The sequence below is a fragment of the Microtus oregoni genome, unplaced genomic scaffold (genome assembly GCF_018167655.1).
Source record: "Microtus oregoni isolate MIOR12 unplaced genomic scaffold, Mior012 000081F_ref0000091, whole genome shotgun sequence".
NCBI classification, from domain to species: Eukaryota; Metazoa; Chordata; class Mammalia; order Rodentia; family Cricetidae; genus Microtus; species Microtus oregoni.
The window spans coordinates 4,814,416-4,834,939 of record NW_024544541.1 but is presented as its reverse complement, the minus strand read 5'-3'; the positions used below and the strand labels follow the sequence as shown (position 1 = coordinate 4,834,939).

At 41.8% G+C, this 20,524-nt stretch overlaps 1 pseudogene; it reads right to left on the bottom strand.

Moving 5' to 3' along the window:
- Window positions 1-2,128: 2,128 nt before the first annotated feature.
- LOC121441805 lies at window positions 2,129-11,286 on the bottom strand (annotated as a pseudogene).
- Between the last annotated feature and the right edge of the window lie 9,238 nt (window positions 11,287-20,524).

Below are 20,524 nucleotides of genomic sequence, written 5' to 3'. Positions count from 1 at the left end.
TCGCTGTGCTTGCACAAAAATCAACTCTCGGTGGATCAAAGATCTTAATACAGGGCTTGAAACTCATGGACAAGTTGGAAAATTTATTCAAGACACAGGCATAGGAAATGACTTATCAATTGGAAACAATTGCTCAGGAAAGAAGACCAATTATCAACAATGAGAACCTCCCGCAGTTAAAACGCTTGGGTACAGCAGAAGAAGCTGTTAATTAAGTGAGAAAGTCACCTACAGAGAGGGAGAAAATCTTTGCCAGATGACATAAATGTAAATGGAAACCTGATAAAGGATAAATATCTAGGAAATACAAAGAACCCAAAAAAATTAAACAAGGAAAAAATTTTCTAAAGATGGGCTGGGGAGCTCAAAACAGAATTATTCAAGGAGAAAATACAAAAGGTCAACAAATAATTGGTAAAGTGCTCAAAATCTTGAGCCATCAGAGACAGGAAAATTAAATCATACTGAGATTTCATCTTACTCTCGCAAGAATAGCTCTTGTCAAATTTAAAAAAATAAATAAATAACTAATACCCAAGAGGGTATGAACGAACAGGAATACTCACTGCCAATAGAAGTACAAACTGCCAGACACAGAAGGACAATTATCACATGTACTCACTCATAGGTGGTTTTTAAACATAAAGCAAAGAAAACCAGCCCACAAATCACAATCCCTGAGAACCTAGACAACAATGACAACTCTAAGAGAGACTTACATAGATCTAATCTACATGGGAAGTAGAGAAAGACAGGATCTCCTGAGTAAATTGGGAGCATGGGGACCTTAGGGGAGGGTTGAAGAGGAGAGGGGAGAGCCAGGGAGGGGAGCAGAGATAAATGTAAAGATCAATAAAAATCAATTTAAAAAAAAAAGAAGAAGAAGTATAAGCTTGTACTGCCATGAGGGAAATCAGTGTGAAGGTTTCTTAGGAAGCTTAAAACCAAACTTCCAAATGACCCACATATACCAGTCCTGGGCATCCACCCAAAAGATTCCATATACACCTACAGAGATACCGGAACATCCAACTAATAGCTGCTCTATTTATAGCAGCGCAGAAATGGTATCAGGCAGGATGCCCATAAATAGATAAACAGATAACAAAAGTGTGGTACACAGGCACAATGGAATGTTTTTTTTATTACCTTATTCATTTATTGTGTGTCTGGGGGAGGGACACCTGCCATAGTACACAGATGGAGGTCAGAAGACATTTGGGGGAGTTGGGTTTTTTTTTACTTCCACCGTATGGGTCCATGGAATCAAAATCAGGTTATCATACTTGGTGACAAGTGCCTTTACCCTTTAAGCCACCTTACCAGCCTTACACAATGGATTTTTATCCAGACATCAAAAAAAATAGAATGGTAAAAACATTTTAAATGGATATAAGTGGAAAATAGAATATTGAGTTAAACTAGGATCCAAAAGACAAAACCACATGTTCTCTTTCCTATGTGGCACATATGTGTGTGTGTGTGTGTGTGAGAGAGAGAGAGAGAGAGAGAGAGAGAGAGAGAGAGAGAGAGAAGGTGGTATATGATTTTAAAATCTTAAAAATAAGTACAGGAGAAGGGAAAGGAGGACTTTCAGGAGAAATGTATCCCATGGTTAAATCTCAATAATTGTATCTCTGATATTTCAAAAATTCAAAAAGCCATGACTAAATTAATACCTATTATGAGATAATTCTTGATTATGCTGTGTTGGAATTCCTCTTTAAATTTACACTCAGATGTAGTTTCTCTTCTGGTGTTATTGAAAATTTGGTATTCTGTTTCTGCACAATCCTCACATTTAGCTGCATACATTGAGTTTCATTTTTATTTTGATCTTCGTGTCTTTCATCTTTAATTAGCTGCTATTGTGAAAATTTAAATCTCATATCAAAAGTCCCAGACCTATTTCCTCACTTTGATGTTTCTGTCCCCTGAATGGCAGCAGCAGATGACAGTGTAAGATAGAACATGGACTAATTCGCCTTGGAAGCACATGCGCTGGGTTTTCCTTCCTATAAAGCTACCAGGTCTTTGATTTCTACTTCATCCTGCTCTCTTAGACTTTGCATGATGTGAGCTTCTCTGCCCAGAACAAAACTCAGCAAAGCCCACAGCACGGGAAACCTTTTATTTCATTACACTCAGAGCTCAGGGTAACTGTCATATATTCTTTATGTAACCAACAACAGTGTTGACTATTTTCACGGAGCAGGGGAAAGACAAAAATTTCCAATCAAACAATACTAGGCACCCGTGAAAGCCATCCTCCACATGGTTCCAGGTCACAGGGACCCCCTGGTCTTCAAAGCGCTTCTTGTAGAGCAAGCCATCGTCCTGGAGGATGTCATTCTCACAGGTCACCAGGAATACCTCAGGGAGCTGAGCAATGGTCTTGTCATCTGCTAAGACAGGTGAAATTTGTACATCGAAAATGTGTTTTGTTTCTAGATAGGCAGCCTCATTAAAACATCCAAGAAACTCGGGCTGTAAGTCTTGACTCCAGAACCTTCTGGGGATGTTGTCAGAGCTGATCCATTTCCTGTACTTCTTCCACTTGTCCAGAGGTATGATAGCACCTGTCAACATGGCATCTTTCCAAGAGACGTCAATGGCCAGGTATTTACACAAACAGAAAATCATGAATTCTCTAGTAAGAAATGGGACATTTTTACTCTTCTGATGAGATGGTAAGCAGAAATTAATGGCCTGGATTATTGGAGTAATCGGGATTTGAGTCCTGATCTTAGGGAGACTAGGGCTACTGAGCAAGACCTGGACGATAGTGGCCACAGCCCAAGCTCCAACACTCTCTCCACAGAGCACCACCCGAGAGGGGTCCACCCCATAGGTTTCCAGGCCTCTCAGGAACTGGATCGTGGCACTCAGGCAGTCATTAAAAAGGACAGGGTGGTGGTAGTGAGGAAGCTTGCGGTACCTAAGGGAGAAGGAGCAAACACAGCATGCTTATTCACAAGGGGATAACTGGAGGCCATTCCAATCCCCATCCTCCACTCTCAGAGGGGACTGAACCGGACTCGATCCCCAGAGTGTTTCTAATAAGTAAACGTGGTAACCATCATTTTTCTTGAGGAGCATACCCAGAGTCATTCATTCAACCCAGGATTCTCCATTCCTGCCCGCACCATGCTTCTCTCGGATGAGTGAACCACACACAGGATAAGGTGAGTTCAAAGCTGTTGCCTTTCTATCGGGAGCTCACCAAGGCCAGCTGGACTGGGACTGAAAAAGCATGGGATAAAACTGGACTCTCTGAACATGGCGAACAATGAGGGCTGATGAGAACCCAAGGACAATGGCACGGGGTTTTGATCCTACTTAATGTGCTGGCTTTGTGGGAGCCTAGCCAGTTTGGATGTTCACCTTCCTAGATAGGGACGGAGGGGGGAGGACTTTGGACTTACCACAGGGCAGGGACCCTGACTGCTCTTTGGACTGGAGAGGGAGGGGGAGAGGAGTGGGGGGAGGGGGAGAAGGGTGGGAGGAGGGGGAGGGAAATGGGAGGCTGGGAGGAGGTGGAAACTTGTTTTTTTTTTTCTCCTTTTCTCAATAAAAAAAAAAGCTAACAAAAAAATTCTTCAAAATGTTATATTCCTAAAAATATGTATAAATAACAATTAAAAGAAAGCAACTTACATATCAATAATAAAAAAAATAAAGTAAGAAAAATACTCCTTAAAAAAAAAAAGTCAGCCACCAAATACCCAGAAAAGTCATTTGGAACTACTATTTCTATTGACACAGATTCGGGGGACACCTCTCCTGATGTACTGGGGACATGTTGATCATTGTTAGAACTACAGCTAGAAACCCTTCAAATTGATATTGATGCTAATACTAAGGTCTGTTCATAAACATTCCTTTCGATGTTTATTCTTCTGTAGTTAAGCTAAAAGTATGATAAGGGGGTAGTTTTACCTCCTATTTGAGAGCTCTTAAACTCTTCCTTGTTGCCCTGGTTGCCATGAGGAAGTGACTAATAGTCACACAACCAACTGGACTACTCTTGTGCCTGTACTGGGCACGTTGAGCACCACGTACACCTTGAGAAAGCTTTCGGACATCCATGGCCACTCGCCACTAACTCACAGCTCCAGCTCTCACCCTTGCAGCCCAGCCAGCACTGTTTTGAACATCGTGCATCAGACTCTCCCTGCCACTTTTATCAACGCCAGAGGAGAGACCCTGGCCCTAATAGTCTACTGGAGGGACTCTTGGGACTGCTACAAGAGGAACAATGTAAGATTCTCATGGATATAGCTATTCATTTGCCGAGGTCTGCTAAGACTAAAACACATAGACTTTTTGAAACTACATAAGATAGTTGAATGAGAAATGCCCACATAGACTCGTGTCTTTAAACACACTTGGTCTCAGTGCTGGTGTTTGGGATGGTTATAACCTCTGGGGGATGTGGCCTTGACAGAGGAAGTACGTCACTGAAGGCTGACTCTAAGAGTCCATAGCTTCACCCTGCTTCCCGTTTTGGTTTCCTCTGCTTTCCATGCACAGGTGAGATGTGTTGCCCCGTTTTCCTGCTGACATCCCTCCCTCCCCTGCCCTTATGGCCTCTGACTCTTGGAAACCATAAACCCAAATAAACCCTTTCTTTCTTAAATTGTTTATAGTCAGAGAGTTTCTATTAAAGCAACAGAAATACAAGTGAGATGTGTTCCTTCGTTTCCTACTACCATCCCTCCCTCCCCTGCCCTTATGGCCTCTGACCCTTGGGAACCATAAACCAAAATAAACCCTTTCTTTCTTAAATTGTTTATACTCAGAGAGTTTCTATTAAAGCAACTAATGTGGAGCTGGTGCCAAGAGTAGGGTTGTTGCTGTGAAAATCTCAATCATACTGTTTTTCTGAGGAAAAGTTTACAAGTTTAGACTGTTTGGTCAAAAGTGAGACCCCAGCCCTCTGACACCCCAATATCCAAAGAGGTTAGAATGTAATATTGAGTTGGAACTGTTACCCCAGACTGCCAAGCGCTTGGACTTCAACTCCCAGCCTGCCAAGCACTGACCCCTTCCCAGAGAGGGTCAGGACCATTCCCACAGGGTATTTAGGCTTGTGGGGATGGGGAAAAGAAACACGTGGTTTTGGGTTTGCACGTGTGCTTTCCTCTGTGTTTGCCCTGCCATGCTCCCGGCCACCTGGGAGTACGTCATTAATTAAACACAAGCATTTGATTTGGTCTAATTTGGTTTAATTGGAGTTTTTTGTATTGGCAGAGTGGCTCGTATTAAGATTTTTCCTAACATAGACTTTAATAGTCATTGTGAGAGTGACTGGTCTAATTTGAAGCCCAAGCCATGAGAAGGAGCCCATGCTGGACACTGCCTGGAACAGGAATCTGGATAGCCCAGAGACTTAGGATAGAACCAAACATGACTAACAAAAAAGAAAACAGTGTCTAGCCCCATCATCATCAGAGACGCTTCCTCCAGCAGATGCAGAGATCACAGCCAAACATTATGTGGAACTTGGGAACCCGCAGAGAGGGGAAGGAACGATCGATCATAAGAGCCAGAGGGGTTAAGGAGAACACTGCTCACAGAATCTACAAACAGGGCTCATAGGGGCTCCCAGAGACTGAAGCAGCAATCATGGAGTCTACATGGGTCTGCCCTAGGCCCTCTGCATACATGCTGTGTTTGTTTATCATGGGGCTTTTGTGGGGCTCCTAAAAGTAGGGGTGGGGATGTCTCTGACTCTTTTGCCTGCTCCTGGGATCCTTTCTCTTTTACTGGATTGCCTCACCCAGCCTTGATATGGGCATGGTACTCTCTAATCTCATATTTGCATTGCAAGTTGGGGGCATCTCTTCAGACTTCTGTTGTTTGGATCATAGTGTGCCCATGTATATGGGACCATGTGTAAGAGAATCAGCATCCCTGGGCTTCTTTTGGAGATCTTTAGTTTAAAAAAAAACCCACACTATAAATGCTGCCTCCAATGGAGAAGTCATCAACAGTCCCAGGACTCTCAGGCCACTTACCCCACTGATAGCAATACTGAGTCTGTCTCCCGGACCAGAAAACTGCACAGGTTGTGGTATGTGTCTGCAATAGAAGGTCCAGCGTGGACCAGTTGCGATGAGAACACACAGAACTTAGCAATGCCGCAGCCCCATGAATAGCAGCTACCATAATGAACATGGCTGACATCCCCTCTCTGAAGTTCAGAGAATTTCACGTGCTTCCATATATCAAGAGCAAGGAGAAGTCAAAATGACCAAATGGGAGAGACATTAAGGTGCATGGGAAAGGCTGAAGTGTAGCAGGAGTGGGTTCTATAGTGTGTTTTTAAGGGCCCTTCTCTAGGGAGAGAAGACTAAAGGGAACTATGGAAAGTGGATCTAGTCCACCACTGTGGGAAAGCAGAGCTGGAGAGGTGGATAGATTCTCACAACAGCAATCCAGATGAGCTCAGGGATGCATGTAAGTATGAGGCCTTTGTGGTGGTGGGGGGGGAAACACAGGAATAACCAGTGCTGTGAGTGGGAAAGAGGGAGTGACACCCAGTGCCAGAATAGCTCCACTCAGACATTGCTGTCCCAACCTGGACACAGACTAAAATATTGCCATGGAGATTACTACATGATTGGCTGATTTGATCCCCGGTCTTTCCGTCTACAGTCTCTAAGAGAAGTTCTAACTTCCACTTGTTTTGACTCTCCCCACCCCAAGAGGTCCTCATAGGAATGTGTACAAGACTCTGCCTGTCATGGGGTCCTTCCTCTCCTGTCCCACGTGGAAGCTACTTACCTAGGCTACCAAAGATAGCAGCCCCTCCATGGTAGAAGATGATGCCTCTCCGGAGTTGGGAGGACATCGCCTTGGGCTGGAACAGTCTCACAGGGATTGACCCAAAACGCATGTTGGTTACACACATGCACAGTAGGGTCCTTTTTTATGGCCCCTATATCACCAAAAAACTGAACAAACTTGTTCATAGTGCAAATTCTCAGCTTCTCCAGTGTGTTCCCCTGTTGGAGGAAAATGAAGGGGTGAGGGCAGGGGATTGTAGAGCAAGAAGGTAGATGCTGCAACTACTTACCATAGTTCAAACATAGTCACCATTTCTCACCTGCCTCCTACATGTACAACAGTCTCATGGGCATACAACTGACTGTGAACTCTTTCATATGAGGAAGGCAGTTCATACTTTTCTTCCTAAAAGACCTCCACTGGATGATGATGTTGTTGGGACCCAAGTATTTCTTTTCCTCTAAATTCATGTTGAAATGTCGCTGTCATTGTCAGTGTTAAAAGATTGATCATTTAAATGGTGGTGACACGGAAGCCCCATGTACGGATTAAATCCATGATGAAGGGAAGGGAATAATTACCTCTGGCATAGTCTCCTGGGGAGTGAGTTTGGCTGAAATTTTCTGACAAATGAACATAGGCACACTTGTCTTTTTACCACAGGATGATACAAAGAAGGCCCACTGATGACACCTAGTTTGTGGGTTTTCCAAACAAACCCTGTAAGACAAACTACCTTCTATTGTCTGTAAATCACCTGGTCTGTGGTACTGTTAGAGCAACATAAAAAAAAATAAGACTTGGCCTGAAGGAAAACCAGCTTAGGGCTAAGTGGCCATTAGTCATTAAGAAAGACAAAACTGAATGTCCCAGGCAATAGCCCTGACTTCAGTGTCCCAGTTAGTTGTCAACTGACACAACCAAAAGTTGCCCGAAAACAGATTCAGTTGGTACATTGCAAGATCAGATTGTTCCGAGGAGATTACTGGGTGATATTGTCCTGATTGCTAATTGATGTTAAAGGGTGGTTCAGCCCACTATAGGCATTACCATTCCCTAGCCAAATGGGCCTGGGCTATATCAGAAAGCTGAATAAGCATGATCTTTTGAGAAACCCATCAAGCAGTGTTCCTCTATGGTTTCTGCTTCTTCAAATTACTGTTTGAGTTCTTGTCCTAACTCCAGTGATCAACAGCAACCTGGAGGCTGCAGCCTGAAATAAATCCTTTCCTCCCCTAAATCATTTACGGTCAGAGTGTTTCATCGCAGCAAAATAAAGGAAACCAAAACATTGACCATCTTTTGCTCTCTGGACGACTGTACCCAGACTGAGATAGCAAAGATAGTTCCTTAGCAGTGTCAACTCACCGCTACCCACAGCGTTGGGATATGGGGGACGCTTAGTCTGTGTGTGTCATTGACTGGAAGAAGTCATATGATAACTAAGGATGTGATATGGCCCCTAACACAGGGATAAAAAGGCCTGCACACACTCCCCAAATGGGTTCTGTGGCCCTGTTTTGATTTATTGATTTGGAAGAAAGGGGTGATGCATATATAAGGTTGTCAGGGGACAGTTTAGAGTCAGTTGTCTTCTTCCACCATGTGGATTCCATGGTTTAAACTCAGTTCATCGGGTTTCGTGGCAAGAGCTTTTGCCCAGTGAACCAATTCACTGACCATTCCAATTTGATTTTAAGCTAATATGCTCACTCTGATATATCTTTGCTAATATAAATTATAGCTATGTTTCAGGAAACATTGCAGGGTCTCACAGTGTATGTGCCTAATGCTCACAGTCACTGGATTCTATCCTCTATGGACTTCATGCTTAGGGTACTTCTTTGTCATAAGGAGAGCACCATGGTGGGCTAACAACAAAAATTAGAGCAACAGGTGCTTACCAGGTACCTATAATGTGTCAGTACTAGCCCAAGTTGTTTGTTACCAACTTGCTTGAGCCTTCTAAGTCAAGCACAAGAATTTGCTCTGTGACAAAATGGGAAACTGAAGCATGTCAATGTTGAAGTGCCTTGTTCAGAGTTGTTCAATAAAATGTAACCGATGAACTGGAAAGAATTTATGGTTGCAATCAAACAAGCATGATTTCAAGTGTGAGCCCTACTGTCAGCTAACTGGTAAGCACTGGGCATTATCACTGCACTCCAAACTCCCTTGTCTGCAAACTCGAAACTGACGTCCATGGAAGTGACCTAAGGAGGAGGGGGAAATTGGGAAACTACAAAGCTCATTCCTTTGGCTTCTGGCTCTCAAATTTGTGTTTGTCTGGGACCAAGAGTAGGCTCTTCTTTGAGAACTGTAGAATCTTTCCAGGTTTCTTTCTTCTCCTTAAACTTCTCATCCTCTCGTCCACATCTTCAGTACATTAAAACACCTGGATTTCCTCTTGTTCGCCTCCCTCCCGGACAGCATGCCCGAGGGGCTTTGGACTGGATAGAAGAGGCAGGGTCCTCTTATATGAAGCACATGCTACAGGACCAATCCTAGATCATCACCTCATCTTAGGTGAAAACCTGTAGTATCTGTCAACTGTGAATATTTAGCTTAGGGGGCTATCCTCTCTCTCTCTCTCTCTCTCTCTCTCTCTCTCTCTCTCTCTTTCTGCTTAAATTTTGGAGAATTTCATACATGAGTACTGTATTGATATCATTTATATCATTTCTAGCTCTCTAGTCCCTGTTCCCTCTCACTCCCTCTCAAATTTATCACCTCTTTAATTAGTATGTTACACATACACCACATGCATGCTGCATGTGTATATACCACCTACTGTGTCCACTTAGCATTGCTGTTATGGACATGTTTTAGGGCTGACCACTTGGGGTTAGATGACCCAGCACAGAGCTCGCCCTGGAGAAAACGGATCCTCCCTCTCTATGCAGCTGTTGCTTACCTGTAGCTCTTCATCTAACATTGAGGTTTTGTGCAATTTCCCCCACCCATATCAGCACGGCACCTGGTATTGCTAATGTGCAGGCCTTATCTAGGCAGTCAAATCTTATCAACCATAGCTGAGATTTCATGGGTGCAGCTTCCCTGGCGTGTCTAGAAGACACTATCTTGCAGCAAGCACCCTGGTCAGTTTGTTCTTACAGTATGATCAAAACTCAGAGAATTTGGGGGCCATGAATAAATAGGCTCTAATGAATAGAAATATCCAGGTGCTTGAGGGGCATTTGGAGATGCAGAGCCCTCTTTTTGGTGCTGGGCTCTAGCCTAGCCTGAAATTCTCAGTCTTTTTACTTCCCCAACACGTTCCATTTTTCCTCGTGAAAAATCCCAACAGCATAGGAACATACATTTTCACCACTTATCAGAGCCTAGGAAGATTTATGACTTGAAATCTAATACTTCCACCTACCTGATCAGAAAAAATGCCCTTGTTCCCATGAGGATTCTGAAACACAGGTTAAACAAGAGGCTCTCACAGCCAATGAGAGCCAAGCAGAAATGCTCATCAGATTGCTTGGTTGAGTGCTTCCCACCCCTTCTCTCCAACCTCTTCCCTTTAAACAATCCCCTGGGGTATTAACTGTTCTGTTTGGCCCCTACCAAGTATCCCCGCACCCCAGTATGGGAGCATCAGATTTTTTCAAATTGCCTGTCTCCCATATTCTTTTTATATGTGCTGCACTTGTTGGCAGGTGCTGATCCCTGACCCCAATCTCAAGCCCCAACCCTGGCACAGAGCTCAGCTTTCCAGGGAAGCCATGCTGAAAGGCTGAGTGATTATCACATGCATGATTTGCCCTGTAAACAATGCCTGCCCTGTGCCCAGGACAAAGTTGAACAAGCTAATCTATGGTCTCAGGGTCTCTCACACTGATGCCAAAAGCACCTGCAGTCAGGCAGATGGGAAGAAAGAAGAGGATGGAGCTGTGGTTGAAGGTATTGGTGGAACCTCTCAGATGATGAGCGCTTAGTGGGCAGCAACGCCATCTGAAATTCACTGCAATCCCCAGAAAAGAACCCAGGAGGCGAGTGTGTCATGCAGCCTGTAATCCCAGCACTTGGGAGGTGGAAGCAGTGGGCTCAAGGCTGGGCTGGGCTATATGGTGAGACTATCTCAAAGGAAAAAAAAAGATAAAGGGAATGGTGAGGAAGGAAGGAAAGGAAATATGAGTGAGAAGAAAAAAAGGAACAGGGAGAACAGGGGAAGAAAGAGGAAACATAGGAAATTCCTATGATTCTGAAATTCCTCAGATTCTCTCTAGTGGGAATCTAGAAAAAGGGAAATGAAAATAGAAGAAACAATAAGATACAAACAGCACCCCCAATCCGTGGTGTCCCCAAAAGCAAACTCACCAAGGCCATGAGGAAGAGCACAAAACAATGCATGACTCTCAACTTGACTGGATGCTTTAAAGAGGAAGGAACTTCTGTTGTGAGAAAATGCTTAACCACAGCCCATACAAAGTGTACCAGGAAGAATGTGGTCAGTCCACCCAGCAGTAGCAGCCACAGGACAGCCATGGCCCCAAGACCCTTAGGAGCTGCTGTCCTGAAGAACTAACTTCAAAAGCTCTGAAAGAAACAGCTAAGCTGCTTTTATACACTGCATCTTCCAACCCAGTGCTTCAAGCATGCTCTTGAACTGACCTGTACTCCAGATAGCCACATAAGCCATCCAAAAAGAACAGAGGTACTTGTTTCCTGGGGAACAAAAGAACAGAAAATCATATCTCGCCCACCAAGGTGGATTGGTGTGAGACAATTGTCTGTATTCCATCAATTATATTTTAAATAAATGCTGATTGGTCAGTAGCCAGGCAGGAAGTATAGGTGGGAGAGCCAGACAAGAAGTAGAGGTGGGTCAATGAAAACAGGAGAATTCTGGGAAGAGGAAAGCTTGGCCCACAATCTTGGCCCAGCCACAGAAGAAGCAGGATATGACTGCCTCATTGAAAAAGGTACTGAGTCATGTGGCTAACACAGATAGGAATAATGGGCTAATATAAGTTATAAGAGTTAATAAGAAGCCTGAGATACTAGGTCAATTAGTTTATAACTAATGTAGACCTCTGTGTGATTTCTTTGGGGGGACCAGGCAGGACAGAAAACCTCAGACAACAGTAGATTTGAGAGGTGGGTTTCTCACAGTGTTATGAGACTCATACATCCCAGCAACTGGGGAATCCAGGGAAGAGGGTTGACATGGGTTATACAGTCTTAATGTGCAGGCCCTTCAACTGCATCACATGAGAAATGTCCCCTTTCCCCACCAGAGTCTATTAGGGTGAGGAAAACACATCTCATTCCCAACTTCTTGGCTCACTATCTTCCCACTATCCAGTACCCCATCTAGGATGCAGAGGTTTGCAAAGAATTTTCTGGTTAAAAAAATCATCAGTTTAGGATTGGTGACATGGTTTAACAGGAACAGGTACTTGGGGTGAAGGCTGATGGCAAGAGTTCAATCCCTAAGACTCACATGATGAGAAAAGAGGAAATTCAAGTACTTAAACTTCTCCTCTGCTTTCATACATGCACTGTGACATGCAAACAGATGCACATGTAAATAAAAGTAATTTTAAAAAGTTATCCAGGATGGTGATGTGGTGCATCAGGTAAAACGATTGGTACACAAACCTGTAAACCTGGGATCAATCCCTGGATACCCCATTAAAAAAACTCAAATACAGTGGCATGCACCTGAAATACTATCACTCCTTTCATGAAACCGGAAGCAGAGATAGTCACCTGACACTCATGGACCAGCTCTCCTGGAGCACTCAGTGTGGCAGAAACAAGACGACCCAGTTGCTGAAAGGTGTCTTCTGATCTCCACAAGCACACAGTGTGCACTCGCAGACACATCATAAACACACAATGTGATAGATAACTTTTATGAAAGAGAAAAAATAGGATTGGTCTCCTTGATCCCTCAAGAAAAACACACCTAATCATAGAAAATAAACAAACATCTTAGGGTGATAAGATGGAAAAATTATTCCAAGTAAATGGAACTAAAAAACAAGAGGACTTCACTATAGCTACTCTACTATGAAAAAAATAGTCTGGAACCAAAACTGATACTAAGAGATAATGGACACTTCTTCCTGAATAAAAGAACAACTCATGAATAGGATATTATAATTCTAAACATACACACACTACATACAGCTACCCCCAACTTCATAAAGCAAATATTACTAGATATAAAGTTACATATTAATCCCAGTATATTAACAGTGGGCAACTTCAATATTCCATCTCAACAATAGAAATGTCATCTTTCTCCCCAAAATTGATGTATATAATTTGATTGTGTGAGTTTATCAAGTTTTGCTATTGGGATAATGCTGAGTTCATAAAAGAGTTCAATAATTGTAGTGTTTTGAAAAAGAATGTCCCCTTCCACAGGCTTGGGTATGTTAACACTTGGTCCCCAGATGATGGAATTCTTGAGGAGGTTTGGAAGGCATGGTCTTGTTGAAGGAGGTTAAGTCATTGGATGTAGGCTTTGCGAGTTTAAAGACTTGCACCATTTCCAGTTTGCTTTTTCTACCTCCTGACTAGAGTTCAAGATGTGAGCCCTCAGCATCCTGTTCCTCCCACCATGCCTGCTGCAGATTGTCACGCCTCCCCACCATGACAGATTCTTACCTCTCTGAAACCACAAGTTCAAATAAATTCTTCCTTCCATAGGTTGCCTATCAGAGCAACAGAAAGGTGACTCATACAGTTTCATTTCCAACTTTCTTAGTTTATGAAATAGTTTGAAAGGCTTTGATGTTAGTTCTCTTTTGAAGGTCTGGTAGACTTGTACAATGAATGCATCTGGTCCAAAACTGTTTCTACTGGGGGATTTTTTTCTATATCAATCTTGATGCTTGTCATAGATTTAAGTTATTTATCTCTAATGTTTAATTTTGATAAATAATATGCATCTAAAATTCATCCATTTATCTTATCATTTCTTACTCAATGGGATATGATCTATTAAGGATTGCGCTAATGATTTTCTGAATTTTTTTAAATACCTGTGATGATAATTCTATTTTGGTCTTAAGAGTTTTTGATCTGAGTTCTCTTTCCCTTGATTAGTTTACTATGGTTGGTCAATCATATTTATTATTACAAAAAATCTATACTTTGTTTTAATTATTCTTTGTATTCTATTTATCTCTATTTCATAAATTTCTCCCAGATCTTAATATTTTTATTTTTATCTACTGAATTTGGGTTTGGCCTACTCTGGTTTCTCTAAAGTGTTATCTATTTGGAATTTCTCTGACATTTAATATAAATATTTCCTACTATGATTTCCCTTTTAGACTGCTTTGCATGTATCCTATGCTTTTGATCTACTGTATTTTCATTCTTATTCATTTCAGAAATTTCTTGATTTCATCATTTTCCATTCAATATTCAATAACAGGCAATTTGATCTCAGGGACATGTCAATGTTTTATAGTTTCAGAGTTGTGTTGTAGGTTTGCTCAATTATAATCAGGTAGAACACAAAGAATTACTTCAATTCTCCCATATTTGTTAATACTTGTCTTGTGTTTTTTTTTTTGAGAAAATTCCATGAGCTTCTGAACAAAAGAGTATTCTCATGTTGGATTGAATGTTCTATAGATGTCAAATCTATTTGATCTGTTGTGTCATTTATTTCAGGCATTTCTCTATGGGAGGGATCCTGTATAACCCATTGGCTGGTAAGAGGAGGCGATAAGAATCTCCCACTATTACTGCATTGGGTATAACCTGTTACTTGGGCCTTTTAGTAATATTTATTTTATGAAATTGGGTGTACCCATGTTTTGTGTGTACATGTTTAGAACCAAATGTTCTCTTGATAGATTCTCCCATTAATCACTATGCAGTGACCTTTATCTCTTATGACTAGATTTGGTTTAAAGTCAGCTGTGTCAGCTGTTAGAACAACTTCTGTTGTCTTCTAGATTCACTTACTTGGAATATATTTTCCCATCCTTTTGTCATAAGTATTGTCTGTCCTATATGGCGAGGTACAATTCTTGGAGATTTTTAATATAAGATGCTATTCTGTGTCATTTAATTAAGAAACTAAGACTATAAACATTTAGAGTGAAATGTGTCTGTTATTTTTTACCATTCTGTTGATTGTACAATCTTCCGTGTTTTCCTATTCCTCCCACTTGCTTAAATATTTTCAAGTGTGCTTTATTCTTCCCTGTGGCCATGAATGTGTTTGTTTTAAGAACCTTCTGTAGAGCTGGCTTAATGGTTGTGAAATCTTTAGTCTGTTTTCATCAAGGAAAATTTTCCCTTTTCAATTATGACTGATAGTTTTGAAGGGCATAATGGTCATAAACAGACTGAGCCCCATAGCAAACAAGGTCTTGTAATGATATATTGGTTGTATTTTGATAAATAAATCTTGCCTGAAGACCAGAGGCAAAGCTAAAGCCACTAAAGATCAGGCAATGGGGATGCACACCTTTATTTCCAGGATTTTGGAGGAAGAATAGAGGGATCTCTGTGAGTTTAAGGTCACTCGGGCTACACTAGAGTGTAGGTCAATGCAGAAATAAATCCAAGTGGAGGTGGCCTACACCTTTAATCCCAGTACTAAGGAGTCATAAACCCTTAATCCAAGTACTATAGGGAATACAGGAGAGGAGAGAGAGGCTGGCAGCTTAGCTTGCTATGGCCCAGCCTTGGGAGAGGTAAGACTTCTCAAGTGGCTTGACTGCCTTGCTTTTCTAATTTTGGGTTGAACCCCAATTTATGTCTCTGGGTTTTTATTATTCATGCTACAGGATCTACTGCAATGGAACATGAAATCACCTTTGTCACACTCATTAAGAATCAATAAAGAAGACTGGCTCACACAAAGGTGTGAACAACACGAGCGAATATCACCTTATGACCCGCTCTGCACAAATGGCCATCCCTAGAGGTGATGGGGAAACACCTCAGAGGACTTGTCTCCCCATACAGTTTTGTCAGGGTGAACTACAAAAATGAGCTTCCTTTTTGTAGTTGTTGAGAGTTGGTTACCTCCTTTCTTATTCTACACCTCCGATTTCCTTCCTTTGCCACAGAATTCCAGTCTGGCTATGGCATCCTTTTCCTAAGTCTCTTCCCAGCCTTCTTTCAGGCACAGCTGCCAATAGATTGCTTTTTTTATTTAAGAAGAAGGTAGAGACTATATTCAAAGCGCTGAGGGCAAGCTAAAGCATCACAACATGCTCCTATCCACATACCTTCTCCACAAAAAAATATTCAACAAAACCTCCATGACAGTTGTGCCCATCATAACTGCGACAGTTTGAAAGAAAATGGTTCCCACAGGAAGTGACAGTATTAGGAGGAGTGGTCTTGAAGGAAGTGTGTCACTGTGGGGGTGGGCTTTGAGACCTTTTTCTCAAGCTTCACTCAGTGTGACAGTCAGTCGACTTCCTGTTGCCTACAAGAGGTAGCAATCTCAGCTCCAGCACCACCTCTTCCCACGTGCTACCATGCTCCCTGCCATGATGATGATTGACTGACCTCTGAAACTGTAAGTGAGCTATAAGCGAGCTCTCTCAATTAAATATTTTTATAAGCATTGCTATGATCATGGTATCTCTTCATAGCAATAAAAATCCAAAGTAAAGCAATAACTAAATGTAAAGACACTTGTTAAACACCTTACCCAATTTGGTTGCAGGACATTGAGAATTAATCATATAGTTATTTTATAGTGAGAGAAGTTGTTTTCTCCTTGCTACTTTCAACAAAATAGCCATATAACTAAATTTCCATAACTGGTATCTGTGCTTTATCTACAACTCAAAAAGTCAGAACTAATTGAATTAAGCATTAATAATGAGAAATCTCACATACTCAGATATATGTTCTGTCATAATTCTTTTTTTTTTTTTTGAGACAGAGTTTTTTTTTTTTTTTTTTTTTTTGAGACAGGGTTTCTCTGTGTTGCTTTGGAGCCTGTCCTGGAACTAGCTTGTATAGATCAGGCTGGCTTCAAACTCAGAAAGATCCACCTACCTCTGCATCCTGAGTGCTGGGATTAAAGGCGTGCACCACCACCTGGCATCATAATTCTTGTTTAAGTTTATATCTAAATATGGTTACTTTATTTTATTAAACATTTTATAATATTCTCTTTCTGCATAACTCTATGCAGTTATTTCTTTTTAATTTAATTTTAATTTGATATTTGTGCCTTTTTTGGTTTTTTGGGGGTGGGGGTGGTTTTTTGAGACAGGGTTTCTCTGTATCTTTGGAGCCAATCTTGGAACTCACTCTGTAGACCAGGCCTCAAACTCACAGGCTTGTCTCTGCCTCTTGAGTGCTGGGATTAAAGGAGTGTGTCACCACAACCCAGCTAGTGCCTTTTATCTTTAATTAGCTCTTATTATGCGAATTTTTAATCTTCTCATTTTTAAAGCCTACACGATTTACCCACTTTGATATTTATTTCACCTAAGTAACAGTTGTAGATGATATTGTTAGATGTGGCACTGACAACTGATGTCGGAGGGAAATACACTCTCTTGATGGAGGAAGGTCATTGGCTAATAAAGGAACTGCCCTGGCCCATTTTATTGGTTAGAGGATAGGTGGGAGGTGTAAACAGAACAGAACGCTGGGAGGAAGAGGAAGTGAGGTCAGTCTCGACAGCTCTCCTCTAGGGAGCAGATGCCTGAGAGAGACGCCATGCCCCGCTCCCGGGATGAAGCTCCGACCCAGGATGGACATAGGCTAGAATCTTCCCGGTAAGCGCACCTTGGGGTGCTACACACAGATGATTAGAAATGGGCTAAATTAATATGTGAGAATTAGCCTAGAAGAGAATGGGCCAAGCAGTGTTTAAATGAATACAGTTTGTATGTTGTTATTTCGGGGCATAAGCTAGCCGAGCAGGCAGCCAGGGTGCTGGGGACGCAGCCCTGCCGCCCTTATTACTACAGAATGGCGCCCCACGTGATGGACTAAACCCACTTAAAAAACCTGAGAAGGCTTAAAAATAAGGGAGAGAGAGTTTAATACAGATTTTTGCTGTTTGTTGGTGGCGTGCTGTAGAGAGATTCCCTGATTCGGCAACAATAGCAGAAAAAACGCTGTGTCATTTTAAAGCGCGACTTCCTGGGGCTGTGTCGCCATTGAGATCTCTGTCTGGCTCCTGCGGGAGACAGAGATTTTGAATAGAGCATTTGGAGTAAAGTGCTACGATTTGTTTGATGGCAACTAGACTCGCTGTGTTCTCGGGTCTGCTCTGCTTGTTAGAGGCAAGCATGCGCTTTCTTCTAAGAGAAGCTTCCTGACTCAGCTTTAGCTGCAAAGCCTGCAGCTCATTAAGAGGTCCTGCCACGAAACACTTAAACGGTGTTGACGAAAAGCTGAACGCATGCTTTTCGGTTTTCAGCCGTAGCAGGAAGAAAGCTGCGCCCTTTAAAAATGCCGGCTTTCTGGGCTGTCCTGCCAGGACAAACTCTGACTCTTACGCAGGCGGTTTGTGCGGTTTGCAAGCACAGGCTGCTGAAGCTCGCTTGCTGGCTACAGCCAGTACCTCAGCCATGAGGCTGGAAAGCTAAGGAATGGGCTGGATCCAGCCGGCAAAGCCACGCCTTTAATCCTACTGATATTGCTTGGTAAATTAAAGACTCGTGTGGTCAGAAAAAGAGAGATATACAGTAAAGAGAGATTCAAAGACAGAGAAAATTTCTGAATGGTTTAAAGTGTGTTAAAAATATATGCAGACTAAAAGTTGAAGTTCTTAAAGTAAAAAAAAAAAAAAAGGAAGAGAGTTGTGTGTGGTAGCACACGCCTTTAATCCCAGTGCCTAGAAGGCAGAGACAAACAGATCTCTGTGAGTTCAAGGTGTAGCAGTGTACACCTTTAATCCCGAATGCCTGGGAGGCAGAGACAGGCGGATCTCTGAGAGTTCAAAGACAGCCTGGTCTACAGAGTTACTTCAGGTCAAAGATACAGAGAACCTATCTCAAAAAGCAAAGAGTTAAAAGTAAAAATAAACGAAATAGAGGTTAAAACAAAGCTGTACAAAGATGGAAAATACACAGAGAATCTTGATACTGTATGCTATTATGCTCTCTTTAAATTATTTAAACGCTGAGGAAGGAGCAACAGATGCTAAAAGATATTTATTTATAAATGCTGCTGAACTAATCCAACATAGATATTTTGAAAATGCCTTGAATTTGAAATTTGGATCTAAGGACATGATGCTTTGGAAAGGAGTTTCTTATTTTGTTTTCACAGAGGATGAGACGCTGTTCATTTCTTCTATTCCGATTTGGTATGATGGACCACGTCCTCCTGAATGGTTCCTGTGCACGCCTTCAAAAAATTGCTTCGCTCAACTGCCAACTGAGATGAAACTAGCACACAGGTTATACCATGAAAGACCTAATTAACGACGCCCCCATACAGCAGGAAGCAGTTTGGAGAGAAAAAAACTGCGCCCATGTTCCCAAATATGGTTTATAAACGTCCTTTTACATTTAAAGGGGGATATGATATAGGTATGAATAATTTGCATTAGTATAGATTTTGCTTTATTGATAGAGATTTAAGGTCAATTTTGTTATATGTATAAGTGTTTCTGATTTTGATTAAGGTATTGTGATTGTGTAGTTCATTTAAATATGTACTGTATAATTAAGAAATATAGGTTGTTAATGGATAATCATCGATAATAGTAAAGCTTGTAGTCATGTTAGTTAGATTTTCTAGATATATAGAGATATATTTTAGATAGACATTCTTCATGTCTTTCAAAGATTACAGAATAGGACATTTAATGTTTTAATAACTGAGGACTTTTCATAACAATGAGACACTCTGCTCCTGGCAGCACCAATCTACTTCAAGAGGAAGATGGGCATCGAAGAGGCACCTTATGGAGTTTGATAGCCATTTGGGCAAGAAACTGCTCTTGCCTGGACTATTGCATAAACTGGACACAGAGAACCCGCAGAGAGGGGACTACTGAACTTGCCTAAGGTGAGATGATCTTTCGGGGTTCCTGATTCATGAATGAGTCTGCGAGACATTCTGCAGGACACAACAGATAGTGACTGAACTGCCTTTGAATTTTCCTGCTTTATGGAAATGTCTGCTGGATACCATGGGCCTGAAGGCTGAAGATGGATGCCCCAACGATACAGAGGAACTTTGGGTGACTGTCCAGGCAGCGAGATGTCTCTGTCATTTCTAGAGTTTTAAAAGTTGCTTTTTTCTTGTTTGCTTAGGTAGTATTGTATATTTCTGGAGTCTTTGATGGAGTTAAGAATAGTTAGTTATAGTTATAGTTTTCCTTAGTTATGATAAAGATTATTTTAACTTTTACTTGATAACTGTTTTGTTATATGTAATTTTGCTATGTTAAAGTTAAAGCCTTTTTTTTTTTTGTTTAAACCGAAAAAGGGGAAATGATGGAGGAAGGTCATTGGCTAATAAAGGAACTGCCCTGGCCCATTTTATTGGTTAGAGGATAGGTGGGAGGTGTAAACAGAACAGAACGCTGGGAGGAAGAGGAAGTGAGGTCAGTCTCGACAGCTCTCCTCTAGGGAGCAGATGCCTGAGAGAGACGCCATGCCCCGCTCCCGGGATGAAGCTCCGACCCAGGATGGACATAGGCTAGAATCTTCCCGGTAAGCGCACCTTGGGGTGCTACACACAGATGGTTAGAAATGGGCTAAATTAATATGTGAGAATTAGCCTAGAAGAGAATGGGCCAAGCAGTGTTTAAATG